Raw genomic sequence first — 11,936 nt, 5'->3', positions numbered from 1 at the left:
TGCTGTGGCTCAAGTGGTAGAGCGCTAGCCTTAAGCTGAAGAGCTGAGGAACAGCGTTCAGTCCCAGAGTTCAGGTCCCATGACCGACAAAAAAAGAAAAAAATAATAAGGGTTTTGCCAGGTTGCTAGTGGCTCACACCTGTAATTCTAGCTATACAGTAGGATGAGATCTGAGGTGAGATTCAAACCAGCCCAGGCAGACAAATCCAGAAGACTCCTATCTCTAATTAGCCAGCATGATGCTGGAAGTGGAGGGGTGGCTTAAGTGGTAGAGTGCCAATTTTGAGTGACAGAGTTAGGAAGAACATGGGACTCTGAGTTCAAGCCCCAGTGCCGACATAAAAAAGGGGAGTTGCTCCTCTAAATGAAGAGAATACATCAAAAAGAAAAAGAAGCTGAAGCTCAGGAAATTGAATCCAATGTAAGAGGGCAATAAATAAGTTAATTTCTACAACGGCTTCTTCTTCCAGGCCAGAACAATTTGGAATAGGATACTAAGGGTTCTGGCAGGAGCCTTTCCAATTGGGTTGGGGTAAAAAGAGGGGAACTAGTAAATTGGACCATTTGAAAAAAAACTGACATGTTTGTAACATCCTAGGTGACATTTGTTAGAGGGTGGTTTGTGTTGTTTTAACAAAATATCAGAGGCTGAATAATTGATATAGTAAAGAGGTTTATTTAGCTTATATATTTAAAGACAAAGTCTCTAAAGATCAGAGAACATTATCTGTTTAATATTTGGTGAGGGTGCTTTCCAGTAGGGCTTGGAGGCATCCTTCGGATCATGTCTGGTGGTTCTGCGGACTATAACAGAGAACATGGCGGCCCAGAGGGAATGGACCCCGATGGTGTCATCAAGAGCAACTGGAATGAGATTGTTGATAACTTTGCTGATATGAATTTAAAGGAGTCTTTTCTATGGGGCATCTATGCTTATGGTTTTGAAAAGCCTTCAGCTATTCAACAGAGAGCTATTATCCCTTGCATTAAAGGGTATGATGTGATTGCTCAAGCTCAGTCAGGTACTGGCAAGACAGCCACATTTGCTATTTCCATCCTGCAACAGTTGGAGATTGAGTTCAAGGAGACCCAAACACTAGTATTGGCCCCCACCAGAGAACTGGCTCAACAGATCCAAAAGGTAATTCTCGCACTTGGAGATTATATGGGAGCAACTTGTCATGCCTGCTATTGGTGGAACCAATGTTCGAAATGAAATGCAAAATCTGCAGGCTGAAGTGCCACATATCGTTGTTGGTACACCAGGGAGAGTGTTTGACATGTTGAACAGACGATACCTTTCTCCAAAATGGATCAAAATGTTTGTTTTGGATGAAGCTGATGAAATGTTGAGCCGAGGGTTCAAGGATCAAATCTGTGAGATTTTCCAGAAATTAAATACAAGTATTCAGGTCGTGTTGCTCTCTGCCACAATGCCAACTGATGTGTTGGAAGTGACCAAAAAATTCATGAGAGATCTGATTCGAATCTTGGTGAAGAAGGAAGAATTGACCCTTGAAGGAATCAAGCAGTTTTATATAAATGTTGAGAGAGAGGAATGGAAGTTGGGCACACTTTGTGACTTGTATGAGATACTGACTATCACACAGGCTGTTATTTTCCTCAATACAAGGCGCAAAGTAGACTGGCTCACCGAGAAAATGCATGCCAGGGACTTTACAGTTTCTGCTCTGCATGGTGATATGGATCAGAAGGAGAAAGATGTTATCATGAGGGAATTCCATTCAGGGTCAAGCCGTGTTTTGATCACGACTGACTTGTTGACTCATGGAATTGATGTGCAACAAGTGTCTTTGGTTATAAACTATGACCTACCTACCAATCATGAAAACTATATTCACAGGAGTCGATAGCAGCAGTTGATGATGAGATGGCACTCAGAAATGGCATTGACGTAATTTAGGACCTGGATTCATAAGCGAAACAGCACACTGTTTGAATAAAGAGCGAGTTGAATTGGCAGAGGGGTCGATTTGGGAGGAAAGGTGTGGCTATAAACTTTGTTACTGAAGAAGACAAGAGGATTCTTCGTGACATTGAGACTTTCTACCATACTACAGTGGAGGAGATGCCCATGAATGTGGCTGACCTTATTTAATTCCTGGGATGAGAGTTTTGAATGCAGTGCTCGCTGTTGCTGAATAGGCGACAACAACGTGCATTGTGCTTCTTTGGGAATATTTGAATCTTGTCTCAATGCTCATTACAGATCAGAAATACAGATTTTGATAGCAAAGCAACATTAGTCGTGAGCTCTGTGAGGAAAGTCCTTGGCTTCATCTTCTTTAGAGTTAGACTGTTGGGGTGGGTATAAAAGATGGGGGTCTGTAAAATCTTTCTTTATTAGAAATTTATTTCCTAGTTATATAGAAATGGTTGTATTAAATGTTCTCTATCATTTAATAATATACTTGTGGACTAAAAGATATAAGTGCTGTATAAAATCGGCCAATTATGTTAAACTAACAAAAGATATTTGGTGAGGGTTACATCGTGTGTGTGTGTGTGTGTGTGTGTGTGTGTGTGTGTGTGTGTGTGTTTGTGTGTGTATCCTGGGGCTTGAACTCAGGGCCTCCACACTGTCCTTAAGCTTTTTTGCTCAAGGCTAGTGCTCCACCACTTGAGCTATAGCTCCACTTCTAGCTTTTTTGGGTAGTTAATGGAAGATAAGACTCTCACAGACCTTTCAGCCTAGGCATGACTTGGAACCTTAATCTTTAGATTTCAGCCTCTTGAATAGCTAGGATTACAGGTGTGATGCAGTGCCTGATCCAAAAGCTGAGAGGGAACTGGCTAGGTGTTGAAGGGGCACATCTGGGAGTAAGGAAGCAAATTACGCGGAGAGGTCATGTTTTATAACAATCTGTTATAAAACAGTCTGTTTATAACAATCCATCCCTTTGAGACCCCAGCCACTCCAGCCAGACAGCATTAATCCATTCATGAAAGTAGAATCCCCATGACCTAATTTTTTCCTATGAAGTTTCAGCTCTTAAAGGTTCACCTCAACACCACTGGTAGCCAAGCTCACAGCACATGAACCTTAAGGAGAAAAATCATAGCAAAACTCATGGATCAAATTAAGGTTATGTTCATTAAAAACATAAAAAAGGAAAATGATCAGGAAAAGTAGTAAAGTTGTGTAAGAAAAGAAGCATAATTATAGCATATTGTAAGTCTTAGTAGTGACCTATATTGAAAAGGTCCTAGTCATTCTGGCACTAACTGCTAACATACTTTCTTTCTCTTTCTTTCTTCTTTCTTTCTCTTTCTTTCTTCTTTCTTTCTTCCTTCCTTCCTTCCTTCCTTCCTTCCTTCCTTCCTTCCTTCCTTCCTTCCTTCCTTTCTTCCTTTCTTTCTTTTTTTGGTCAGTTGTGGGGCTTGAACTCTGGGCCTTAGTGCTATCCCTGAGCTCTTCAGCTCAAAACAAATGCTCTACCACTTGAGTCGCAGCACCACTTCTGGTTTTCTGGTGGTTAATTGGAGATCAGAATCTCACAGACTTTCCTGCCTGGGCTGGCTTTGAACCGATATCCTCAGATCTTAGCCTCCTGAGTAGCTAGGATTACAGGTGTGAGCCACCAGTACTACATTCAAGCTATAGTTTGGATGTCAAATGACCCCCAAAGGCCTATGTGTTAAAGTCTTATCCCTACAATGGCACCATTGGGAGGTGGTAAAACCTTTAAGAGGTGGAGCCTAGTGGGAGGTCTCTAAGTCATGGGGTCATGACCTAGAAGGGAATAGTAGGAACACACCCCTTTCCTCTTCAATTCTTTGGCTTCCTGGCCTTGAACTCAGCAAATTTTCTCCCTCATAATCTCTCCCACCTTATTGTGCTGCCTTGATACAGGCCTAAAATCAGTAGAACCAATATGTCATGGGCTGAAACTTTGAAACTGTGAGCCAAAATAAACTGTTTCATTATAAGTTTATTGGCTCAGGTATTTGTTGTTGTGACAGAAAGCTGCCTCCCACAATGTTTCCATAGTTAATTATTACCATCATAAGTCTACAGAAAATGTCCCAATCTAATTAATTAAAAAATAGCAAAATAAGCCAAGCAAGCGCTGGTAGCTCACTCCGGTAATCCTAGCTACTCAGGAGGCTGAGATCACAGTTCGAAGTCAGCCCAGGCAGGAAAGACCATGAGTCTCTAATCTCCAAGAAAATACTCAGAAAAAGGAGGAAGGGGTATTATGGCTCCATTGCCAGTCTTGAGCAAAAGCAGCTCGGGAATAGTGTCCAGGCCCAGAGTTCAAGCCCCAGGACAGGCGTGCGCGCACACACGTGCGCGCACACACATGCACACAAATAGCAGAGTAGTTAGGTATTCGTCTCTATGGTTTATATTCAAACAAAACTCAAGTTCAAAGTCATCTATTAACTCTCTCAAGTCCTCTCAGCTAAGAATCAGCCTAAGGCTGACTGTCTCTTTCCACTGTGAGCCCGTGCAGATACTTCAATGGAGAGGAAATTACAAAAGTAATAAAAATTAAAACAGGCTTATTCTTTGATGCTTTCCCCCCTTTTCCTGGCAGCTGAGGAAAAAAGACAGTAAATAAGACTTAGACCTAATTTCCAAATCTGTCCTCTAAATGGGTTTGTACAAACACCAGGGCCTTGAGTAGATTGTGATAAAGAGCAGTGCAGTGAGGGCGAAGGTGGGACACCACTGGCCTGATGCATAAGATAACTGTAGTAATACGTTCACCTTTGGTCCTCAGCTCCACCCACACCTGGGCCCTCCCCCATTCCTGGAGTTCCCTCCATACAGCTGGCCCCTCCCTCTCTCCATCCAGACCCACCTGAACTCCCATCTACCTCATTCCTTCCCCCAGACCCTCCTGCTACCTGGATAGGGACAGGTGCCATGTGCTCCCTCTTGGGGGAAATATGGCTCCTTTAATAAACCCTATAATAATCTTTTTCCTGTGCCTGCCTGCCTCTGCATGGTCCCCTGGAATGGATGTGTGGGATCCTCCTTCAATAATCATCTCTGTTCCACAAGCATTGTGGTTATGGTAGAGTATCAAGACATTTCCATTGAGGCAAGCATTATTGTACTCATTTTATAGCTATAAGCTGCTAAATTACAAGCCAAGTGTGTGTAAATCTGAGGCTATAGTTTTCCTCTTTAATTTCAGTGTGTGGGTATGTGTGTGGTAGTGCATCTCACAGTGTGTATACATGTGCATATGTGTGCATTGGGGTACTCATGTATGTATTTTCCAATTTTATGGTCTTGAAGCATCATTAAATCAATCAGAATATAGAACTCCATGAAAGTAAGGTAATCATGTTTTTTTTTTAAGTGGAATTGGGCATGGTGGTACATACCTGTAATCCCAGCAACTCATGAAGTAGAAACAGGAAGATTTTAGTTTAAGGCTGCCTGGGTAAAAACTTGTGACCCTATCAGAAAAACAAAGGTTGGTTGCTGTGGCTCACACCTGTGATAACAGCTACACAGGAGGTGGGCCTTCTTAGGGCCATGGTTCAAGGTTAACCAAGACAAAAAGTTAGTGAATCTGTATCTCAATATGCTGGATATGATTCACATCCGTCATCCAAGTTATATGGAAAACCTAGGTGGGTGGATCAAGATAGAAGCCCATTCTGACAAAAATCAAGACCTTATCCGAAAAATTAAAAAAGGAAGACAAGAAGGAAGGAAGGAAGAGGGAAGGAGAGAGAGAGAAGATAATGGGCTAGAGGTATAGCTCAAGTGGTGGACAGCTTGCTTAGCAAGAGCAAGTTCAAACTCCAATACCACCAAAACAAACAGAAACAGAAAGGGAGGGGAATGTGTCTCAAGTAGAAGAGAACTTGCCTAGCAAATTCAAGGCCCTAAGTTTAAACCTCAGTACCACAAAAATAAAAAATGGGGTGATGAGGCAGACCAAATTAGCAGCAATCTCAGGCCCAGCATGGGCAGCTCTGTGATCGACTATCACCCACTCCACAGCAGCCTAGAAGCCCTGAGCTCATGGTGACAGATTGGCCAGGTAGTACAGGGAGCCTAACCAGGCTGGGAGAAACCACACCCCCACACAGCCCCCAGGGAAACTGGCTGCCCCACACCCACTTGCTTTAAAAATGAATCACAGTTTCAGATGAAGCTCCTATAAAACTATGGGCCGTTCAGAGATTGCAAATTGCTAACAGATGGCTTTTTGGTTAGAATATAGTCACATTCCTGCCAAGGGTAAAAATGAGAGGTTAGAGAGCATACATCATGTTATTATCACAGAAGGTAAACCAGCCAATTAAGCATTCAGGGATTTCAGGTACAGACAACATGGATTTGGAAGCCTCCTGGAGAAATCATATTTTTATATCTAGAGGAGGCCCTGGCTATTAGTGGTGAATTTAATATGTGCATCTGAATTTTAAAATAGAATGTTTGTGTACATTTATTATCTACCAGAGCGGGGCCATTTTCTTATAAACTTGATGTAAATATACCATAGGTCACTCTAACATATTTTATTACTAAAATTTCATCAGAGACTAAATCATTTCCTTATTTGTTCTTTATTCGACAATCATATGCAACAAATTATGGGATTTCTTCTAAAAGAAGACGTGAGTGCACGCATGCGTGCACATGCAATTTTTTTCCTTTTGTGGATATTAGGTGAGAGTCTACATTGCATATTTTTGTTTATCCAGCTTAGAGTATCATTGGCTGGACACTAGTAACTCACCTGTGATCCTAACTACTAGGGAGACTGAAATCTGAGGATCAAGGTTTGAAACCAGCCTGGGCAGGAAAGTCCATGAGATTCTTTTAAAAATAGAGGGAAAAAGGGGAAAAAAGGAGAGAAAGAAGGATGGAAAGAAGGAAGGAAGGAGAGAGAGAGAAAGGAAGAAAGAAAGAAAGAAAGAGAGAGGGAGGGAGGGAGGGAGGGAGGGAAGGAGGGAGGAAGGAAGGAAGGGAAGGAAGGAGAGAGAGAGAAGAAAGAAAGAAAGAGAGAGAGAGAGGGAGGGAGGGAGGGAGAGAGGGAGGGAGGAAGAAGGAAGGGAAGGAAGGAGAGAGAGAAGAAAGAAAGAAAGAAAGAAAGAAAGAAAGAAAGAAAGAAAGAAAGAAAGAAAGAAAGAAAGAAGAAAGCAAGCTGTGTGCTGGTGGCTGACACCTATAATTCTAGCTACCTAGAAACCTGAGACCTGAGGATTATAGTTTGAAGCCAACTCAGGCAGGAAAATTCACAAGACATTTATCTCCAATAAACTACTAAAAAGTTGGAAGTGGAACACTGGCCCAAGTGATACAGCACTAGCCGTGAGCAAAAGAGGCTCAGAGACAGTGCCCAGGCTTTGACACACACACACACACACACACACACACACACACACATAAAAATCATTTGAGCTGGATTTGGGACAAGTTTATTTTAACTATTAGTCTGACCAAATTATTTTTATTGCATATAGGAAGTTTAAAACAAAGCTAAATCCTCTATACAACAAAAATTAAAAACCAACATTTACTTACTGGTCAGCTCCAAGTATATAGATGGTAACTGACAATGCTTCTGGCTTGTCACAAAATTCAACACCTTAGTGTTCTCCATTAAACCCAAAGACATAATAATTTATTTTTAATTGTTTAATTGTTATTATAAGGATAATGAACAGAGGGGCTAACATTTCATAAGTCAGGGAATGTGTACATTTCTTTTTGAACAATGTCACCCTTTCCCTCCCTAGCTCTCTTCTCCATTCCCACCCACAAGTTGTATAGTTCATTTTCAACATCGTGTCTAGTGGGTACCACTGCTGCATTTGTTTACCCTATGTCCCTCCATTTTTCTGTCCTCCCCTTACCTCCTCCAAGATGGATAAGCAAAAGAAAAGAAAAAGAAAAAAACCCTCTTGTTTCCACTTCCTGTAGTTCAGTTTGATAAATATTATTGTACGTGATCAGAGGCACATAGGTGTTGCACCTTTGTGTTCCTCTCCTAAGAGTATCCTCCTGTGTGTGAATGCCTGGAGTCCTGTATAATTTATCATGTCCTGTTGTATTTTAGAACTGGCTCTCATATAGGAGAGAACTCCATGTGCTATTTGTCTCTCTGAGCTTGGCTTACCCCACTTAACATGATTTGTTCTAGGCCCATCCATTTCCCTGCACATGATATAATATTATCTGTTCTAATGGCTTCAGACACTATAATTTCAAGAATATGAGTGAAGTTCTTTTTCTCTTTGCTCTTCAAATGTATGTTTTCTGGCATCTTTGCAGTAGGATCTGAATCTCATGGGGCTAGGGGGCTTGGCTGTGCTGGCAAGCAGTGAATTCAGCCAGGGACCAGCAGGCCTGAAATACTTGTTTTTGTTTGGTTGCACATGGCCTCAAGCCATGGAAAATTGCAGAGTTCAGAGCAGCTGGGAGCTGCTGTGAACAAACTTTCCTTGCCCCCAAAATCTTTATTTTTGTGTCTGTGCCTGTACTGGTGCTTGAACTCAGGGCCTGGGTGCTGCCCCTTAGCTTTTTTTTGCTCAAAGCTAGAGCTCTGCCACTTGAGCCACAGTTAGACTTCCCAGTTTTTTGCTGGTTAGTTGGAGATAAGAGTCTCAGGGACTATCCTACCTGGGCTGACTTTGAACTACAATCCTTAGATTTTAGCCTCCAGAGCAGCTAGGATTACAGGTGTGAGCCACTGGTGCCTGATTACCACCCCCTCCCCAGCACAACTTTTAGACATTGGGGCTTTGAGCAATTTGATATCCCTCAATTCAGCAATACAACCATCAATCTCTTGGAGCTATAATTCTTGGATCAAGTATTTTCTAGATCTTCCAGTCATTTAGAACACAGTTTACTCCTCAAGTTCACTTTACATGTGGCCCCTCCTTAGATGGATCCTTTCTCCTCAACTCCAGGACCTCGATCTCAGCAAATAGCGAGGAGCCTCCAATCAACCAAGCAATCTGTCAATGAATTTGTCAGCCAACCAGCTTCTACTGAGCATCTGCCAAGTGCCCAACACTTACTCTATAAGTAAGTTGGACAAGCAGAAAGGAGGGGCTGCAATAGCACCATGAACCCAAACTGTATTTACTCACCTAGGACCAAGAGTCTTATTCGGGAGCACAAGAAAGGTGTAGGAGGAAGCTGGAGATGTTCACTCCGTGGTGGAGCTCAGGCTTAATTTACATAAGCTCCTAAGTTCATCTCTAGCACCAAAACAAAGAATGATGCAAAGTGAGAAAGATACTCAGGAAAGGAGCATTCACTGGGCAAGAACCAGGGACAGCCACATCTGATAGAACAAGCAGCCTGGGGCCGCAGAGGCCTCACAGCATAGGAAAGACCAGGGCCCTGGCAGCCGCCGTGCCTTTCTATGCTCCATCACCACCAGACCACAAGCCTCACACTCCAGCCCTGCACTGGCTGAAGGGGCTTTGGGAGCTCTGACCTGTGCCAGGATATGGGCTCCTGGCTGGATGCGAGCCCTGGCAAAGGAGCATCAAACACACCAGCTTCTAGGAAAAGGGAAGGCTGAGAAGACAAACCTGATGCGCCTCAATTTCAAACATTTCAGTCTACCCACCCACTGAGGCTGGCTGGCTGGCTGGCATGTAATTAGCGCCTCAGATGGAATCTGTAGAGGCAGTGTTTAGGTGCTCATGAGATCTCAACCTGAGCTTCTCATTAGTCAGCCTCACCCCTGATGGTAGGCCACCTGGCCTCTTCTGGGAGGACTAGCCAGGGGACTATTTCATTAAAAATGATCACCTCATACTTTCATCTTAATGTATTTGCAAATTACCATCAGTATGACCAAATTCTTCTAGCGTAATAAAGAAAGCCCTGGCCTCTTAAAGTCATCAGTACTGGAGCTGGGTGTTGATGACTCACTCTCCTAATTCTAGCTATACAGGCAGCTAAGTTCTGAGGATTGAGGTTCAAAGCCAGCCTAGGCAGAAAAGTCCATGAGACACTTACCACCAATTAACCAGAAATGGAGCTATGGCTCAAGTGCTAGAGCACTAGCTCTGAGTGAAAAAGGTTAATTGACAGCACTGAGGCCTGAATTCAAGCCCCAGAAAAAAAAATTGACTCTGTTTATCATTTTGAATAGACAATCAAGTATGTCAAATGGGAACAATATCTCTGAGCAGCTTTTGAGCCATCTCTATTAATTAATTAAAAGTCTACTACAGAAATAGAATCAACATTTTCAAGGAAGTCACCTACTATAATGTATACCTGTCTTTTCTGGGTAAATTTTTGATTGTTACTGTAAAGATTCTGTTCAGAGGGGTTACTCTTACATTAGTCAGGTAAAGAGCACATTTCTTCTTCTTTTTTTTTTTTTTTTTTTTTGAGGGAAAGCTGGGCGCTGTCCCTCAGCTCTTCAGCTCAAGGCTAGCGCTCTAACACTTGAGCCACAGTGCCACTTCTGGCTTTTTTCTTTTTGCTTATGTGGTGCTGAGGACTCAAACCCAGAGCCTCAGGCATGCAAGGCAAGCACTCTACCACTGAGCCACCTTCCCAGCCCCAAGAGCACATTTCTTTTTGGACAGTGTCACTCCTTCTCTCACTGTCTCCCAGGTTTGTCCTCCTGTCCCCACCCACAAGTTATGTATCTCATTTTCAACACAGTGGGTTACACTGCTGCATTTGTTCACCCTCTGTCCCTCCATTTTGTGTCCCTACTTGCTCTCCCAAAGATAGATAAATGAATAAAAAAGACAAAAAGAAAACAAAACTAACAACAAAGAAAAGACCTTCTTTCCTTTCCTGGTATTCATTTCAATAAATATTATTTTATATAATCACAGGCACACAGCCATTGTGTCTTTGTGTTCCTCCTCTAAGAATATCTTCCCTTGGTTAACTTAACTAAAGAAGTGAAGGACCTCTATGATGAAAACTTTAAAAACCTGAAAAAGGAAATTAAAGCAGAACTAAGCAAATAGGAAAAACTTCCCATGCTCCTGGATTGGGAGGATTAATATTTTGAAAATGGCAATACTGCCAAAGGCTATCCACAAACTCAATGCGATACCTATCAATATCCCAACCTCATTCTTCAATGAAATAGAAGAAGCAATCCAAAAATTCATATGGAACAATAAAAAAACCCTGAATAGCAAAAATAATCTTTAGCAGAAAGAATAGTGCTGTAGAAATATCAATACCAAATTTCAAACTCTACTACAAAGCCATAGTAATCAATACAGCTTGGTGCTAGAACAAGAACAGACCTGAGGACCAATGGAATAGAACGGAAGACCCAGAAATGAACCCACAAACCTATAGCCACCTAATCTTCGATAAGGGAGCTAAAAAAAATAGAATGGAAGAAAGACAGCCTCTTCAGTAAATGGTGCTGGAAAAATTGGTTAAACATCTGTAGAAAAAATAAACTAAATCCTTATATGTCACCCTGCACCAGAATCAACTCCAAATGGATCAAAGACCTTGAAGGAAAAGCAGACATCCTGAAAACATTACAGGACGGAATAGGAGAAACTATAGGGCTCCTTAGTACAGGCTGAAATTTTATTTTATTTTATTTTTTTTGTCAGTGATGGGGCCTGAACTCTGAGCTGGCGCTGTGCCTCAGCTCTTCAGCTCAAGGCTAACGCTCTACCACTTGAGCCACAGCGCCACTTCCAACTTTTTCTGCTTGTGTAGTGCTAAGGAATTGAACTCATGCCCTCATGAATGCGAGGCAAGCATTCTACCACTGAGCTACCTTCCCAGCCCCTGAAATTTTCTTAATAAAGACCCAGAAACACAACAAATTAAAGAAAGGTTGGACAAATGGGATTGCATGAAACTGCATGGCAAAGGACATAGCAAGAAAGATAATAGAAAGCCCATGGATTGGGAGAAGATTTTTCACCAGCCATATCTCATATCTAAAATATACATAGAACTCAAAAAATTAAATCCC

The 11,936-nt window shown here is 42.1% G+C and overlaps 1 pseudogene; it reads left to right on the top strand.

The window, feature by feature from the left end:
* The first annotated feature begins 768 nt into the window (after positions 1–768).
* On the top strand, positions 769–2,231 carry LOC105980359 (annotated as a pseudogene).
* Positions 2,232–11,936: the final 9,705 nt, after the last annotated feature.

The sequence above is a fragment of the Dipodomys ordii genome, unplaced genomic scaffold (genome assembly GCF_000151885.1).
Source record: "Dipodomys ordii isolate 6190 unplaced genomic scaffold, Dord_2.0 Scaffold9, whole genome shotgun sequence".
NCBI classification, from domain to species: Eukaryota; Metazoa; Chordata; class Mammalia; order Rodentia; family Heteromyidae; genus Dipodomys; species Dipodomys ordii.
This window is presented reverse-complemented; position numbering and strand designations above follow the sequence as displayed.